Source organism: Oncorhynchus mykiss, chromosome 13 (genome assembly GCF_057628025.1).
Source record: "Oncorhynchus mykiss isolate SJ-2025 chromosome 13, ASM5762802v1, whole genome shotgun sequence".
Lineage (NCBI taxonomy): Eukaryota > Metazoa > Chordata > Actinopteri > Salmoniformes > Salmonidae > Oncorhynchus > Oncorhynchus mykiss.
The window spans coordinates 75,394,529-75,414,086 of record NC_143034.1 but is presented as its reverse complement, the minus strand read 5'-3'; the positions used below and the strand labels follow the sequence as shown (position 1 = coordinate 75,414,086).

Sequence of the window (19,558 nt, the reverse complement as noted above, 5' to 3'; positions counted from 1 at the left end):
ACGGCCAGGTCTTGGTAGATTTGCAGTGGTCTGATACTCCTTCCATTTCAATATTACCGCTTGCACAGTGCTCCTTGGGATGTTTAAAGCTTGGGAAATCTTTTTGTATCCAAATCTGGCTTTAAACTTCTTCACAACAGTATCTCGGACCTGCCTGGTGTGTTCCTTGTTCTTCATGATGCTCTCTGCGCTTTTAACGGACCTCTGAGACTATCACAGTGCAGGTGCATTTATACGGAGACTTGATTACACACAGGTGGATTGTATTTATCATCATTAGTCATTTAGGGCAACATTGGATCATTCAGAGATCCTCACTGAACTTCTGGAGAGAGTTTGCTGCACTGAAAGTAAAGGGGCTGAATAATTTTGCACGCCCAATTTTTCAGTTTTTGATTTGTTAAAAAAGTTTGAAATATCCAATAAATGTCGTTCCACTTCATGATTGTGTCCCACTTGTTGTTGATTCTTCACAAAAAAATACAGTTTTATATCTTTATGTTTGAAGCCTGAAATGTGGCAAAAGGTCGCAAAGTTCAAGGGGGCCGAATACTTTCGCAAGGCACTGTAGATGATAGATAGACAGTCTACTACTCTTAGATAGAGATATATAGAGAGAGGCCTTCTACTCTTAGATAGAGAGATAGAGACAGTCTACTACTCTTAGATAAAGAGACAGTCTACTACTGTTCTCCTCTCTCCTAAAATCAATCTTCTACGTCACCCCTCCCTTGTATTGCAGTCAGTGTCCTGCTAAAGGCCTGTTCATTTAGCCACACTGTTTCCCTCTAATTGATGGTCAACATGTGATGCTTGATTGTACAAGGTACACAGTACCCAATAACCACTACATGTGAATAGAAATGAAAGATCAGACAAATGTGATAAGATTGAAGATTGAAGATACCAGTTATGATGACGACGATGATGTCTGTTGAACAACTTAGATGACGACGAATTTGACCCATCCACATTCTAACCTGATCACACTGTCCCCCTGTCACACTCATCCCATCTCTCTTTCCTGCCCAAGTGACAGTAAACCTTAACGACAGTAATATCACACTGGGGATTTCTCCCTCTTGTCAAGCGGATCTCTGTGCTCCACCAAAACTGTCCCCCCCCCCCCCCCCCCCCCCTGTGCTTTCTGTTCTTCCTGAGAACACTCAGAACTTTAAAAAAAAATTGTAATTACAAGAACTCAAATCAAACTTTATTCAACATGCATTCAACACACGTTACAACCTTTAAAAAAAATGTTAAAGGTAGACTATGCAGAAATCACTGCACTATTTCCTGGTTAATAAAATTTGAATAGTTCGCCTAATTTCAGTTTATGTGACATAACAAGCAATGTAGAGAGAATCATTTTACCTTCTAAACCGCTGTGAAATAGATTTCCCATAACCAAAAATATAGTATTTTCAGCTGTTTGAAGCTGGTGTACAAAAACGAAAGAAAAAGATGTAAAAACGAAATTTAAGAACAGGACGCATAGAAATAGCGCACACAGAACATATCTACCGCTTCTTAGACTTGCTTTCAATGAGAATGACAGATCTATAACTCACATTTCTATGTGAGTTACATATTGCAGCTTTAAAATGTGGCAGGTAGAATTACTGCAGCTTTCTTTGGTAACCATCACCAACCTGGTAACTACCCATCTGACTGGCTGTGTCCTGTAGTAACCATCACCAACCTGGTAACTACCCATCTGACTGGCTGTGTCCTGTAGTAACCATCACCAACCTGGTAACTACCCATCTGACTGGCTGTGTCCTGTAGTAACCATCACCAACCTGGTAACTACCCATCTGACTGGCTGTGTCCTGTAGTAACCATCACCAACCTGGTAACTACCCATCTGACTGGCTGTGTCCTGTAGTAACCATCACCAACCTGGTAACTACCCATCTGACTGGCTGTGTCCCGTAGTAACCATCACCAACCTGGTAACTACCCATCTGACTGGCTGTGTCCTGTAGTAACCATCACCAACCTGGTAACTACCCATCTGACTGGCTGTGTCCCGTAGTAACCATCACCAACCTGGTAACTACCCATCTGACTGGCTGTGTCCCGTAGTAACCATCACCAACCTGGTAACTACCCATCTGACTGGCTGTGTCCTGTAGTAACCATCACCAACCTGGTAACTACCCATCTGACTGGCTGTGTCCCGTAGTAACCATCACCAACCTGGTAACTACCCATCTGACTGGCTGTGTCCTGTAGTAACCATCACCAACCTGGTAACTACCCATCTGACTGGCTGTGTCCCGTAGTAACCATCACCAACCTGGTAACTACCCATCTGACTGGCTGTGTCCTGTAGTAACCATCACCAACCTGGTAACTACCCATCTGACTGGCTGTGTCCTGTAGTAACCATCACCAACCTGGTAACTACCCATCTGACTGGCTGTGTCCCGTAGTACTCATCACCAACCTGGTAACTACCCATCTGACTGGCTGTGTCCTGTAGTAACCATCACCAACCTGGTAACTACCCATCTGACTGGCTGTGTCCTGTAGTAACCATCACCAACCTGGTAACTACCCATCTGACTGGCTGTGTCCTGAAGTAACCATCACCAACCTGGTAACTACCCATCTGACTGGCTGTGTCCCGTAGTAACCATCACCAACCTGGTAACTACCCATCTGACTGGCTGTGTCCTGTAGTAACCATCACCAACCTGGTAACTACCCATCTGACTGGCTGTGTCCTGTAGTACTCATCACCAACCTGGTAACTACCCATCTGACTGGCTGTGTCCTGTAGTAACCATCACCAACCTGGTAACTACCCATCTGACTGGCTGTGTCCTGTAGTAACCATCACCAACCTGGTAACTACCCATCTGACTGGCTGTGTCCTGTAGTAACCATCACCAACCTGGTAACTACCCATCTGACTGGCTGTGTCCTGTAGTAACCATCACCAACCTGGTAACTACCCATCTGACTGGCTGTGTCCTGTAGTAACCATCACCAACCTGGTAACTACCCATCTGACTGGCTGTGTCCTGTAGTAACCATCACCAACCTGGTAACTACCCATCTGACTGGCTGTGTCCTGTAGTAACCATCACCAACCTGGTAACTACCCATCTGACTGGCTGTGTCCTGTAGTAACCATCACCAACCTGGTAACTACCCATCTGACTGGCTGTGTCCTGTAGTAACCATCACCAACCTGGTAACTACCCATCTGACTGGCTGTGTCCTGTAGTAACCATCACCAACCTGGTAACTACCCATCTGACTGGCTGTGTCCTGTAGTAACCATCACCAACCTGGTAACTACCCATCTGACTGGCTGTGTCCTGTAGTAACCATCACCAACCTGGTAACTACCCATCTGACTGGCTGTGTCCTGTAGTAACCATCACCAACCTGGTAACTACCCATCTGACTGGCTGTGTCCCGTAGTAACCATCACCAACCTGGTAACTACCCATCTGACTGGCTGTGTCCTGTAGTAACCATCACCAACCTGGTAACTACCCATCTGACTGGCTGTGTCCTGTAGTAACCATCACCAACCTGGTAACTACCCATCTGACTGGCTGTGTCCTGTAGTAACCATCACCAACCTGGTAACTACCCATCTGACTGGCTGTGTCCTGTAGTAACCATCACCAACCTGGTAACTACCCATCTGACTGGCTGTGTCCTGTAGTAACCATCACCAACCTGGTAACTACCCATCTGACTGGCTGTGTCCTGTAGTAACCATCACCAACCTGGTAACTACCCATCTGACTGGCTGTGTCCTGTAGTAACCATCACCAACCTGGTAACTACCCATCTGACTGGCTGTGTCCTGTAGTAACCATCACCAACCTGGTAACTACCCATCTGACTGGCTGTGTCCCGTAGTAACCATCACCAACCTGGTAACTACCCATCTGACTGGCTGTGTCCCGTAGTAACCATCACCAACCTGGTAACTACCCATCTGACTGGCTGTGTATTGCAGTGTTGTTGACGATGAACCTTTGTCCTTGTGTACGTTGCCTTGTTTTGTGAACTCTGTACCGTCCCTGACAGAGACAGTTAGTTGCACTAGATAAAAGCCTCGGCCTGGTAAAGAGATGTACACACATATATCCATATTAACAAAACCCTTCAGTGGAGAACGAAGGCCTATAACGGCACAGCATCGGAACACATCAGAGACATGACAGCTCTCATGTTTATAGAGAGACCAACCTGAGAGTTTGTCACAAACACAGATGCCTTAAATCTGTTCAGTTTGCCCCTACTTCCTGTCACATCCCACTGGGCACAGATGTCATCTCAACGTCTAGTTCTGATTTACATTTGGTTGAGTTGTCAAATGACTTGAATGCCACTTGAATGCCATGTAAAAATCAACTAAAATTTGTTACATTTTTTTCTTGCGTCGTCACATTGGATATTGTTTTAAATGACGTGAAAAAATGGATTTGATTCAACCAGTTTTTGTCCAATGGGAAGGTGTTGACCTGTACATCACAGCTGTTCATGAGGAGTCTGGGTTGACCTGTACATCACAGCTGTTCATGAGGAGTCTGGGTTGACCTGTACATCACAGCTGTTCATGAGGAGTCTGGGTTGACCTGTACATCACAGCTGATCATGAGGAGTCTGGGTTGACCTGTACATCACAGCTGATCATGAGGAGTCTGGGTTGACCTGTACATCACAGCTGTTCATGAGGAGTCTGGGTTGACCTGTACATCACAGCTGATCATGAGGAGTCTGGGTTGACCTGTACATCACAGCTGATCATGAGGAGTCTGGGTTGACCTGTACATCACAGCTGATCATGAGGAGTCTGGGTTGACCTGTACATCACAGCTGATCATGAGGAGTCTGGGTTGACCTGTACATCACAGCTGTTCATGAGGAGTCTGGGTTGACCTGTACATCACAGCTGATCATGAGGAGTCTGGGTTGACCTGTACATCACAGCTGTTCATGAGGAGTCTGGGTTGACCTGTACATCACAGCTGTTCATGAGGAGTCTGTGTTGACCTGTACATCACAGCTGTTCATGAGGAGTCTGGGTTGACCTGTACATCACAGCTGATCATGAGGAGTCTGGGTTGACCTGTACATCACAGCTGATCATGAGGAGTCTGGGTTGACCTGTACATCACAGCTGATCATGAGGAGTCTGGGTTGACCTGTACATCACAGCTGTTCATGAGGAGTCTGGGTTGACCTGTACATCACAGCTGTTCATGAGGAGTCTGGGTTGACCTGTACATCACAGCTGTTCATGAGGAGTCTGGGTTGACCTGTACATCACAGCTGATCATGAGGAGTCTGGGTTGACCTGTACATCACAGCTGTTCATGAGGAGTCTGTGTTGACCTGTACTTCACAGCTGTTCATGAGGAGTCTGGGTTGACCCTGTACATCACAGCTGTTCATGAGGAGTCTGGGTTGACCTGTACATCACAGCTGTTCATGAGGAGTCTGGGTTGACCTGTACATCACAGCTGATCATGAGGAGTCTGGGTTGACCTGTACATCACAGCTGATCATGAGGAGTCTGGGTTGACCTGTACATCACAGCTGTTCATGAGGAGTCTGGGTTGACCTGTACATCACAGCTGTTCATGAGGAGTCTGGGGTGACCTGTACATCACAGCTGTTCATGAGGAGTCTGGGTTGACCCTGTACATCACAGCTGTTCATGAGGAGTCTGGGTTGACCTGTACATCACAGCTGTTCATGAGGAGTCTGGGTTGACCTGTACATCACAGCTGATCATGAGGAGTCTGGGTTGACCTGTACATCACAGCTGATCATGAGGAGTCTGGGTTGACCTGTACATCACAGCTGATCATGAGGAGTCTGGGTTGACCTGTACATCACAGCTGATCATGAGGAGTCTGGGTTGACCTGTACATCACAGCTGTTCATGAGGAGTCTGGGTTGACCTGTACATCACAGCTGTTCATGAGGAGTCTGGGGTGACCTGTACATCACAGCTGTTCATGAGGAGTCTGGGTTGACCCTGTACATCACAGCTGTTCATGAGGAGTCTGGGTTGACCTGTACATCACAGCTGTTCATGAGGAGTCTGGGTTGACCTGTACATCACAGCTGATCATGAGGAGTCTGGGTTGACCTGTACATCACAGCTGATCATGAGGAGTCTGGGTTGCTGAGGAGTCTGGGTATGCGCCTAGAATGCTACTTTGTATGAATATGCTTTCATATTACATCATTCAACAAGAAGTTATTTACCTCGAGGCCAGACTTCCAAGGAAACCAGAAGTACTTTAGAGCAACGAGAGAGAGAGAGAGAGAGACAGACAGACAGACAGAGACACACAGAGAGAGAGAGAGACAGAGAGAGAGAGAGAGAGAGAGAGAGAGAGAGAGAGAGAGAGAGAGAGACCACATGTGAGGAAGAATGTTGTTAATGCAGAACCCTGTCATCTGATGCATGTTCATATTCAGAGCTTCTGGATAGTCTCACAAATACAACACACACACACACACACACACACACACACACACACACCAGCGGCACAGCGGTCTAAGGCACTGCATCTCAGTGCTTAAGGTGTCACTACAGACCCTGGTTTGACTCCAGGCTGTATCACAACCGACCGTGATTGGGAGTTCCATAGGGACTCATAGTTTATTCATGTTTGATAAATTATCTGATTGGTTGCTTCATGTTTGATAAATTATGTGGTTGGTTGCTTCATGTTTGATAAATTATCTGATTGGTTGCTTCATGTTTGATAAATGATGTGGTTGGTTGATTCATGTTTGATAAATTATCTGATTGGTTTCTTCATGTTTGATACATTTTCTGGTTGGTTGCTTCATGTTTGATAAATTATGTGGTTGGTTGATTCATGTTTGATAAATTATCTGATTGGTTTCTTCATGTTTGATACATTTTCTGGTTGGTTGCTTCATGTTTGATAAATGATCTGATTGGTTGCTTCATGTTTGATACATTTTCTGGTTGGTTGCTTCATGTTTGATAAATGATCTGATTGGTTGATTCATGTTTGATAAATGATCTGATTGGTTGCTTCATGTTTGATAAATGATGTGGTTGGTTGATTCATGTTTGATAAATGATCTGATTGGTTGCTTCATGTTTGATAAATGATCTGATTGGTTGCTTCATGTTTGATAAATGATCTGATTGGTTGCTTCATGTTTGATAAATGATCTGATTGGTTGCTTCATGTTTGATAAATGATCTGATTGGTTGCTTCATGTTTGATAAATGATCTGATTGGTTGCTTCATGTTTGATAAATGATGTGGTTGGTTGCTTCATGTTTGATAAATGATCTGATTGGTTGCTTCATGTTTGATAAATGATCTGATTGGTTGCTTCATGTTTGATAAATGATCTGATTGGTTGCTTCATGTTTGATAAATGATCTGATTGGTTGCTTCATGTTTGATAAATGATCTGATTGGCTGATGGGTTTATGGTACACAAGTACTTTAAGGTGTATGTTTCTAGTCTCGTGGCGACAGCTGTGTACACAGGTGACATGAGCAGATGTTGTAATATTGTATTGTTTTCTCGCTTAAACAACGACATCATTACACACTTAATATAACTGTCTGTTACAACTACACTATGACTCTAACAAGGTTTATAGGATAATGACTCTTAAACAACTACATAATTACACACTTAATATAACTGTCTGTTACAACTACACTATGACTCTAACAAGGTTTATAGGATAATGACTCTTAAACAACTACATAATTACACACTTAATATAACTGTCTGTTATGACTACACTATGACTCTAACAAGGTTTATAGGATAATGACTCTTAAACAACTACATAATTACACACTTAATATAACTGTCTGTTATGACTACACTATGACTCTAACAAGGTTTATAGGATAATGACTCTTAAACAACTACATAATTACACACTTAATATAACTGTCTGTTACAACTACACTATGACTCTAACCAGGTTTATAGGATAATGACTCTTAAACAACTACATAATTACACACTTAATATAACTGTCTGTTACGACTACACTATGACTCTAACAAGGTTTATAGGATAATGACTCTTAAACAACTACATCATTACACACTTAATATAACTGTCTGTTACGACTACACTATGACTCTAACAAGGTTTATAGGATAATGACTCTTAAACAACTACATCATTACACACTTAATATAACTGTCTGTTACGACTACACTATGACTCTAACAAGGTTTATAGGATAATGACTCTTAAACAACTACATAATTACACACTTAATATAACTGTCTGTTACAACTACACTATGACTCTAACCAGGTTTATAGGATAATGACTCTTAAACAACTACATAATTACACACTTAATATAACTGTCTGTTACAACTACACTATGACTCTAACAAGGTTTATAGGATAATGACTCTTAAACAACTACATAATTACACACTTAATATAACTGTCTGTTACGACTACACTATGACTCTAACAAGGTTTATAGGATAATGACTCTTAAACAACTACATAATTACACACTTAATATAACTGTCTGTTACAACTACACTATGACACTAACAAGGTTTATAGGATAATGACTCTTAAACAACTACATAATTACACACTTAATATAACTGTCTGTTACAACTACACTATGACTCTAACAAGGTTTATAGGATAATGACTCTTAAACAACTACATAATTACACACTTAATATAACTGTCTGTTACGACTACACTATGACTCTAACAAGGTTTATAGGATAATGACTCTTAAACAACTACATAATTACACACTTAATATAACTGTCTGTTACAACTACACTATGACACTAACAAGGTTTATAGGATAATGACTCTTAAACAACTACATAATTACACACTTAATATAACTGTCTGTTACAACTACACTATGACTCTAACAAGGTTTATAGGATAATGACTCTTAAACAACTACATAATTACACACTTAATATAACTGTCTGTTACGACTACACTATGACTCTAACAAGGTTTATAGGATAATGACTCTTAAACAACTACATAATTACACACTTAATATAACTGTCTGTTACAACTACACTATGACACTAACAAGGTTTATAGGATAATGACTCTTAAACAACTACATAATTACACACTTAATATAACTGTCTGTTACAACTACACTATGACTCTAACAAGGTTTATAGGATAATGACTCTTAAACAACTACATAATTACACACTTAATATAACTGTCTGTTACGACTACACTATGACTAATACAAGGTTTATAGGATAATGACTCTTAAACAACTACATCATTACACACTTAATATAACTGTCTGTTACAACTACACTATGACTAATACAAGGTTTATAGGATAATGACTCTTAAACAACTACATCATTACACACTTAATATAACTGTCTGTTACAACTACACTATGACTAATACAAGGTTTATAGGATAATGACTCTTAAACAACTACATAATTACACACTTAATATAACTGTCTGTTACAACTACACTATGACTCTAACCAGGTTTATAGGACAATGACTCTTAAACAACGACATCATTACACACTTAATATAACTGTCTGTTACAACTACACTATGACTCTAACCAGGTTTATAGGATAATGACTCTTAAACAACTACATAATTACACACTTAATATAACTGTCTGTTACAACTACACTATGACTCTAACAAGGTTTATAGGATAATGACTCTTAAACAACGACATCATTACACACTTAATATAACTGTCTGTTACAACTACACTATGACTCTAACAAGGTTTATAGGATAATGACTCTTAAACAACTACATAATTACACACTTAATATAACTGTCTGTTACAACTACACTATGACTCTAACAAGGTTTATAGGATAATGACTCTTAAACAACGACATCATTACACACTTAATATAACTGTCTGTTACAACTACACTATGACACTAACAAGGTTTATAGGATAATGACTCTTAAACAACTACATAATTACACACTTAATATAACTGTCTGTTACTACTACACTATGACTCTAACCAGGTTTATAGGATAATGACTCTTAAACAACTACATAATTACACACTTAATATAACTGTCTGTTACAACTACACTATGACACTAACCAGGTTTATAGGATAATGACTCTGAAACAACTACATAATTACACACTTAATATAACTGTCTGTTACAACTACACTATGACTCTAACAAGGTTTATAGGATAATGACTCTTAAACAACTACATAATTACACACTTAATATAACTGTCTGTTACGACTACACTATGACTCTAACCAGGTTTATAGGATAATGACTCTTAAACAACTACATAATTACACACTTAATATAACTGTCTGTTACGGCTACACTATGACTCTAACCAGGTTTATAGGATAATGACTCTTAAACAACTACATAATTACACACTTAATATAACTGTCTGTTACAACTACACTATGACTCTAACAAGGTTTATAGGATAATGACTCTGAAACAACTACATAATTACACACTTAATATAACTGTCTGTTACAACTACACTATGACACTAACAAGGTTTATAGGATAATGACTCTTAAACAACTACATAATTACACACTTAATATAACTGTCTGTTACAACTACACTATGACACTAACAAGGCTTATAGGATAATGACTCTTAAACAACTACATAATTACACACTTAATATAACTGTCTGTTACAACTACACTATGACACTAACAAGGCTTATAGGATAATGACTCTTAAACAACTACATAATTACACACTTAATATAACTGCCTGTTACAACTACACTATGACTCTAACAAGGTTTATAGGATAATGACTCTTAAACAACTACATAATTACACACTTAATATAACTGTCTGTTATGACTACACTATGACTCTAACAAGGTTTATAGGATAATGACTCTTAAACAACTACATAATTACACACTTAATATAACTGTCTGTTATGACTACACTATGACTCTAACAAGGTTTATAGGATAATGACTCTTAAACAACTACATAATTACACACTTAATATAACTGTCTGTTACAACTACACTATGACTCTAACAAGGTTTATAGGATAATGACTCTTAAACAACTACATAATTACACACTTAATATAACTGTCTGTTACGACTACACTATGACTCTAACAAGGTTTATAGGATAATGACTCTTAAACAACTACATAATTACACACTTAATATAACTGTCTGTTATGACTACACTATGACTCTAACAAGGTTTATAGGATAATGACTCTTAAACAACTACATAATTACACACTTAATATAACTGTCTGTTATGACTACACTATGACTCTAACAAGGTTTATAGGATAATGACTCTTAAACAACTACATAATTACACACTTAATATAACTGTCTGTTATGACTACACTATGCCTCTAACAAGGTTTATAGGATAATGACTCTTAAACAACTACATAATTACACACTTAATATAACTGTCTGTTACAACTACACTATGACTCTAACAAGGTTTATAGGATAATGACTCTTAAACAACTACATAATTACACACTTAATATAACTGTCTGTTACAACTACACTATGACACTAACAAGGCTTATAGGATAATGACTCTTAAACAACTACATCATTACACACTTAATATAACTGTCTGTTACGACTACACTATGACTCTAACAAGGTTTATAGGATAATGACTCTTAAACAACTACATAATTACAGACTTATTATAACTGTCTGTTACAACTACACTATGACTCTAACCAGGTTTATAGGATAATGACTCTTAAACAACTACATAATTACACACTTAATATAACTGTCTGTTACAACTACACTATGACTCTAACCAGGTTTATAGGATAATGACTCTTAAACAACTACATCATTACACACTTAATATAACTGTCTGTTACGACTACACTATGACACTAACAAGGTTTATAGGATAATGACTCTTAAACAACTACATAATTACACACTTAATATAACTGTCTGTTACGACTACACTATGACTCTAACAAGGTTTATAGGACACTGCCTGTCAGTGTGGAGAGAAGAAGACACAAGGGCCCAAATGGCACCCTATTCCCTGTATAGTGCACTACTTTTGACTAGAGCCCTATGGCCAATGGCATCATGTTCCCTATTTAGTGCACTACTTTTGACCGGAACTCCCTGTGGGCCCTATTTAAAAGTAGTGCACTGGGGGAAGTGTCCGATTGGGAACACAGTACGGTGTCCGGCAGTGATTACAGATTACACTAATGGAACCGTGAATAATGATGAGTGAGAAAGTTACAGACGCATAAAATATCATACCCCAAAGACATGCTAACCTCTCCTGTTGTTGTCATGGTGAGAGGTTCACATGTCCTGGCGGGTGTGAGTTTTGTGCGTCTGTGACATTCATCGTGCTTCGTGATTCATTCAGGACTATCCCTAATCACGGTAGAATCCAATAATATGTTTAGAAACGTATTCTATTCCTTTTTACAATAAAAGTGACTCCAAAATGAAATGTGTTTATTTTATACTCATACCATGAGCTCGGAGAAAGATATTTGGTTTAATAAGTAATATTTTTTTTTCCAGATCAGTTCAAGATTTCAGTTCAAGTTTTATTGTCACATGCACAAGTACAGTGAAATTGTCACACCCTAGGCCATAGAGAGGCTTTTATTCTCTATTTTGGTTAGGCCAAGGTGTGTCTAGGGTGGGCATTCTATGTTCATTTTCTATGTTTTGGATTTCTGTGTTGTTTGGCCGGGTGTGGTTCTCAATCAGAGGCAGCTGTCTATCGTTGTCTCTGATTGAGAATCATACTTAGGTAGCCTTTTCCCACCTGTGTGGTGTGGGTAGTTGCTTTCTGTTTAGTGTGTGTTAACTTAACCCAAGTTCATCTTGTAAACCGCGCTAAATAAGAGCCACTTAACCCTAGTTCATCCTGTAAACCGCGCTAAATAAGAGCCACTTAACCCTAGTTCATCCTGTAAACCGCGCTAAATAAGAGCCACTTAACCCTAGTTCATCCTGTAAACCGCGCTAAATAAGAGCCACTTAACCCTAGTTCATCCTGTAAACCGCGCTAAATAAGAGCCACTTAACCCTAGTTCATCCTGTAAACCGCGCTAAATAAGAGCCACTTAACCCTAGTTCATCCTGTAAACCGCGCTAAATAAGAGCCACTTAACCCGAGTTCATCCTGTAAACCGCGCTAAATAAGAGCCACTTAACCCGAGTTCATCCTGTAAACCGCGCTAAATAAGAGCCACTTAACCCGAGTTCATCCTGTAAACCGCGCTAAATAAGAGCCACTTAACCCTAGTTCATCCTGTAAACCGCGCTCAATAAGAGCCACTTAACCCTAGTTCATCCTGTAAACCGCGCTAAATAAGAGCCACTTAACCCTAGTTCATCCTGTAAACCGCGCTAAATAAGAGCCACTTAACCCTAGTTCATCCTGTAAACCGCGCTAAATAAGAGCCACTTAACCCTAGTTCATCCTGTAAACCGCGCTAAATAAGAGCCACTTAACCCTAGTTCAACCTGTAAACCGCGCTAAATAAGAGCATCTACTGAAACTTAAAAGCAAGTTGAAGCAAGTCAGGCATTCTTGAAAGGCAGGACAATTTTGCAAGCAGTAGGCATTTAGAATACCGAAGAAGTCCATGAACAGAAATGGATGTAGCAACGACAGATTGCCCCTTTTAGTCTATCAACAGTGTGCGAATTTGACCATGTGTCCATTAGGCCTTTGGATTTATTATTTTATCAGCATGAATTAGATTGAGCAATAAAAGCCCTACTTTTATTCCGTTGGCTGGGATCCGCACTATGCAGCTGTTGTTCCATAGGCTGGGATCCGCACTATGCAGCTGTTGTTCCATAGGCTGGGATCCGCACTATGCAGCTGTTGTTCCATAGGCTGGGATCCACACTATGCAGCTGTTGTTCCATAGGCTGGGATCCGCACTATGCAGCTGTTGTTCCATAGGCTGGGATCCGCACTGTGCAGCTGTTGTTCCATAGGCTGGGATCCACACTATGCAGCTGTTGTTCCATAGGCTGGGATCCGCACTGTGCAGCTGTTGTTCCATAGGCTGGGATCCGCACTATGCAGTTGTTGTTCCATAGGCTGGGATCCGCACTATGCAGCTGTTGTTCCATAGGCTGGGATCCGCACTATGCAGCTATTGTTCCATAGGCTGGGATCCGCACTATGCAGCTGTTGCAAGAGCGCATTTTTCACTGGCTGTCCACTCGTTTAAAAAACAATGATTGACAGGCAGCTTAAACATCTTCAATTCAACCATTATTGGGTTACAATACACATTTGTGAACAGCCATCCACAACAACCACAATCCTTATGGCGTATAGCTAAATGAGAGAGCAGCAGTGTGATTCACATCAATGCGCTATGAAGATCTCATAAGTGATATCCGTGTTGCCGTAGACAACACCACTGCTGTCCTCCTGACCTCCAAGCGTTTATTCAGGTTGGATAATATTTGGATGCCGACAGCAGTCGCACCATTGGAAGACATAGCTTGGACTGTAGTTTACAAAAACCCATTCCTGCTCTTTTCTCGCAAATCCATCAAGCACATTTGGTGCGTCGTCATAGTGGTCTCTGTCTTGTGGTCAGATTCGCTCATTTATTTTTATTTACCTTTATTTAACCAGGCAAGTCAGTTAATTAAGAACAAATTCTTATTTTCAATGACGGCCTAGGAACAGTGGGTTAACTGCCTGTTCAGGGGCAGAACGACATATTTGTCATGTGGAACAAACTTCAATTTTTTTCAATGCTGATTTTAAGGTTATTGAGAAAACAGAAGTGTCAAAGATTATTTTCGCACACATCCTTTCTGAATTTAAAAGTCATTCTTGAAGTAATCTAGTTTTTCAAAATAATCTGATTACAATATTTTTGTACTTATTGTGGATTACAGTTACACGTTTTTTGTAATCCCTTACATGTAACGATTACATGTAATCCGTTACTCCCCAACCCTGGATAGGCATATATAGAGTCATGGAAATAATATATACTATGTAGCCTTAACATTGCGGTTTGAATTGAGAGAGATTTCTAGAAGGTTCTGAAATTCTGAACCATTTGGGTTTGACGTGCACTCTCGCGCTTTCACTCGCGTCCAGCGCATGCCTGGGGCTAGAGTCGCGCAACAGCGTTGCTAATTGCGCCGATAAGCGCCAACACATATTTCATATTATCTGGAGCAGATACTGCTGTCATAGAGTGTGGAAACAGAAAAGTAAACACTATTCTGTATGTGACAATTACAAAACAGAGACATTGTCCACCGTAGCACGAACAAGTGCTGCGAAACTGGAAAATATGGTTACGCATTAGGTAAATTCACCACCCAGCCCTACTCATAAAGAATATATATATATATATATATATATATATATATATATATATATATATATATATATATATATATCCTTACCTCCATATATATCTCAAAATACTATTTTTATACCATTGTGTGAATGCTTTATTTACATATTGTACATCACAGGCAAACTTGCGGTACATTTTTAAATATCACATTCATCTCTACACAACGTAACCATTATCAAACAGCTGGTAACATCGTTTGTTGTTTCTAATTCTGAAATAAATACTGCAGATGTTTTTTTATTCAACTTCTTATGAAATATTTTACGTTTTAAATATATAATTAGCACTTTTTAATCATAAAAACATGCGTTCCATTCCTCCTATTTAGTGAAAAATGCTTGCCTACATATAGTTAGAAAGGACCCTTATAAATGATATGTCAGAGCAAAGCCTACACAAGAATCCTCCTCAGTTGAACCAAAATGTAACTTTAAAAACTATTATAGACAGATTTGTTTCAAGAAGTAGCCTCTCCTCCTATACATTCAAACCCAACAACGCTAATTATTACAGCAGTAATATTTAGCCAGAGTACAGGCTACCACTTCAGGCTGAGAATGTATTTGCACTCTATTTCTCATGCGGACACCCCCAGGTGACATCATAATCCCATGGCCCCAGAACAGCGCGGTAGGCAAGGGGGCAGTGCCCACTGCCAGCGGAGGGATGCAGAAGTCAGCAGCAAAAATGCCAATCATATCAAAGCAAGCGCTAAGAACCCGTGCACTAATTATCTCCCTATCTCCCTATCTATTTCTCCTTCTCTCTATATCTCCCTATGTCGTTCTCCTTCTCTCTATCTCCCTGTCTCTTTCTCCCTGTCTCTTTCTTCCTATCTCTATCTCCCTATCTCTTTCTCCCTCTCTCTCTCCTCCCCCCTCTCTCTCTGTGTGTGTCTTGCTGTCTCTCTCTCTCGGCATTAAACAAATATAACACAATAAACCAGGCATTGCGTGAAACAGATGTGCCGTCAGTGAAACGCTGTGACCTTTAGATCTGAGAATAAATAACTTTCAGTGAAGCTAAATGTTATTACAACATAATCTATAAGTTTGTGCAATGCGCGTAGCTACTCAAAATAAAACAGACAAAGCCCATAACCCACCACCGATCCAACGTACTGTAAACTGCAGCATTACAAATTAGGATAGTAGGGTAGTTTAGTGGGCTAGCCTACCTTTGGCAGCATCGACCTCCTTTCGCTGTTCCCTATCTCAGTTTCACCGCTGGTCATCTTCTGAGGAACCGCTGGAAAACTGACTATATCCTGCCGAACGAGCTGCGCTCATAATCCAACTTTCAAAGAGATAGAGAGAGAACGCAGAATAACGGTAAAGTCTTCTAGAACCGACAGTAAGGACTACAGAGTTTGACGCTGATGTTTCATGTACTTCTAGTCTCAGAACTCGATTCGGAGGAGCGCAGGAGACATCGACCGGCGCGCGTTTGGGTGCAATGAGAGGAGAGCCACACAGTCAGTGCGCGCGGTGTCAGTTTTGCACCGGTGTGACGTCAAACAGAAGGGGCCAAGACTCTGTAGCTGCCCCGACTCTGTAGCTGCTGGCGGGAGTATCATCGCTCTCTTATCTTATTAGCCACCAAAGATGATGAAGAGAAAAACGATGCGCACAGGTATGTCCATCATATTCCGTTTTAATGATTGTACGATTTTACTTGGAGTCGCCAAACAAAACACGTTACAAAATATGTTATGCTACTACAGGTGTAGGATCTTAATTTGAGCCAGTTTGCTACAGCAGGAAAAGAATCCTGCAGCAACAGGAAATGTAAATTATTATATGGATCATAATTAATGGACATTTAGGGATTGACAGGCCTAACATTTCCGGGATATTTTATTTCAGCTCTTGAAAAATGGGACTAACACTTTACATGTTGCCTTTATATTTTTGTTCAGTGTAAGTGCACTTTGCTTTGTGTCTGGAACTAAATGTTTAATTTAATTATAGGTCAACCTTTTTATTTTATTCCAGGCTTTATCAAAAAACTCAGCAAACGGAAATACGCAATGGACAAAAAACATTTTAGTTTCTCCTCATGGCTCAGCCACATAATGCCAGGGTATATCTGGTGGGCTGTCTCCTCATGGCTCAGCCACATAATGCCAGGGTATATCTGGTGGTCTGTCTCCTCAGCCACATACTGCCAGGGTATATCTGGTGGTCTGTCTCCTCAGCCACATACTGCCAGGGTATATCTGGTGGTCTGTCTCCTCAGCCACATAATACCAGGGTATATCTGGTTGTCTGTCTCCTCAGCCACATACTGCCAGGGTATATCTGGTGGTCTGTCTCCTCAGCCACATACTGCCAGGGTATATCTGGTGGGCTGTCTCCTCATGGCTCAGCCACATAATGCCAGGGTATATCTGGTGGTCTGTCTCCTCAGCCACATACTGCCAGGGTATATCTGGTGGTCTGTCTCCTCAGCCACATAATACCAGGGTATATCTGGTTGTCTGTCTCCTCAGCCACATACTGCCAGGGTATATCTGGTGGTCTGTCTCCTCAGCCACATACTGCCAGGGTATATCTGGTGGTCTGTCTCCTCAGCCACATACTGCCAGGGTATATCTGGTGGTCTGTCTCCTCAGCCACATAATACCAGGGTATATCTGGTTGTCTGTCTCCTCAGCCACATACTGCCAGGGTATATCTGGTGGTCTGTCTCCTCAGCCACACAATACCAGGGTACATCTGGTTGTCTGTCTCCTCAGCCACATACTGCCAGGGTATATCTGGTGGTCTGTCTCCTCAGCCACATAATACCAGGGTACATCTGGTTGTCTGTCTCCTCAGCCACATACTGCCAGGGTATATCTGGTGGTCTGTCTCCTCAGCCACATACTGCCAGGGTATATCTGGTGGTCTGTCTCCTCAGCCACATAATACCAGGGTATATCTGGTGGTCTGTCTCCTCATGGCTCAGCCACATAATACCAGGGTATATCTGGTGGTCTGTCTCCTCATGCCTCAGCCACATAATACCAGGGTATATCTGGTGGTCTGTCTCCTCAGCCACATAATACCAGGGTATATCTGGTGGACTGTCTCCTCATGGCTCAGCCACATAATACCAGGGTATATCTGGTGGACTGTCTCCTCATGGCTCAGCTACATAATACCAGGGTATATCTGGTGGACTGTCTCCTCATGGCTCAGCCACATAATACCAGGGTATATCTGGTGGTCTGTCTCCTCAGCCACATACTGCCAGGGTATATCTGGTGGTCTGTCTCCTCAGCCACATACTGCCAGGGTATATCTGGTGGTCTGTCTCCTCAGCCACATACTGCCAGGGTATATCTGGTGGTCTGTCTCCTCAGCCACATACTGCCAGGGTATATCTGGTGGTCTGTCTCCTCAGCCACATACTGCCAGGGTATATCTGGTGGGCTGTCTCCTCATGGCTCAGCCACATACTGCCAGGGTATATCTGGTGGTCTGTCTCCTCAGCCACATACTGCCAGGGTATATCTGGTGGTCTGTCTCCTCAGCCACATACTGCCAGGGTATATCTGGTGGTCTGTCTCCTCAGCCACATACTGCCAGGGTATATCTGGTGGTCTGTCTCCTCAGCCACATACTGCCAGGGTATATCTGGTGGTCTGTCTCCTCAGCCACATACTGCCAGGGTATATCTGGTGGTCTGTCTCCTCAGCCACATAATACCAGGGTATATCTGGTGGTCTGTCTCCTCAGCCACATAATACCAGGGTATATCTGGTGGTCTGTCTCCTCAGCCACATAATACCAGGGTATATCTGGTGGTCTGTCTCCTCAGCCACATAATACCAGGGTATATCTGGTGGTCTGTCTCCTCAGCCACATAATACCAGGGTATATCTGGTGGTCTGTCTCCTCAGCTACATAATACCAGGGTATATCTGGTGGTCTGTCTCCTCAGCTACATAATACCAGGGTATATCTGGTGGTCTGTCTCCTCAGCTACATAATACCAGGGTATATCTGGTGGTCTGTCTCCTCAGCTACATCATTAAAGGGGGGCGGTAACGGAGCTGCTGCTTCTTTGTGGAGTAATAGAACTGCTTTGTGGAGTAATAGAACTGCTTTGTGGAGTAATATAACTGCTTTGTGGAGTAATAGA

General features: G+C 41.2%; 1 protein-coding gene across 1 annotated transcript in view; it reads right to left on the bottom strand.

Annotated features, from left to right (window-relative positions):
• Positions 1 to 17,039, bottom strand: part of gcgra (glucagon receptor a) — a 144,966-nt gene extending 127,927 nt beyond the window's left edge. The window contains exon 1 of the mRNA XM_090197661.1: positions 16,608 to 17,039. The gene's annotated coding sequence lies outside the window, so the exon portion shown is untranslated. The remainder of the gene's footprint in view (positions 1 to 16,607) is intronic.
• Positions 17,040 to 19,558: the final 2,519 nt, after the last annotated feature.